Source organism: Egretta garzetta, unplaced genomic scaffold (assembly GCF_000687185.1).
Source record: "Egretta garzetta isolate BGI_Z169 unplaced genomic scaffold, ASM68718v1 scaffold225, whole genome shotgun sequence".
Taxonomy (NCBI): domain Eukaryota; kingdom Metazoa; phylum Chordata; class Aves; order Pelecaniformes; family Ardeidae; genus Egretta; species Egretta garzetta.
Genome location: NW_009259684.1, coordinates 235,017 through 235,532, shown reverse-complemented (window position 1 = coordinate 235,532; position 516 = coordinate 235,017).

The window sequence follows — 516 nt, the reverse complement described above, 5'->3', positions numbered from 1 at the left end:
GGGCGGTGCTGGCTTCCTATCTCCAGAAGCGAAACGAAAGTAACCCTCCAGCCAGCTCCAGCTCCCCCTCCCCGCCTGCATTTTCAGCCTTAACCCGGAATAAAGTTCCCTTTCCTCCCCCCCCCAACCCCCTTTCTTTGTCCTTTTCCATTCCCTTCCTCTTCTCTTTTGCCTGCCCAAGTTCTTTCTCTCTTTCTTTTGTTCCTTCTTCACCCCTCAGAGAAGCAAATTAAAAGAAGAGCAAGCAAACAAGCCTGAACCCAGAGAGGCAAAGTGTACACCGCCTGAAGAAACATATTTCTATACTTCTCCCTTTACATTTATTATGTTTCTGTCAGACACCCTGTAATTAGCATAGATAACTATAGTTGCAAGCTCCAAGTTGTGTCTGCAAATTCTATTGTTTGGCTGCTCCGGTTGCACACCAGCGAGCATGAAAGCGAGCACAAGGTGTTAGGAAGAGCCTGGTGCCCTCAAATAAGACCAAAACCCCATGAAATGTATAAGGGGGGGGGG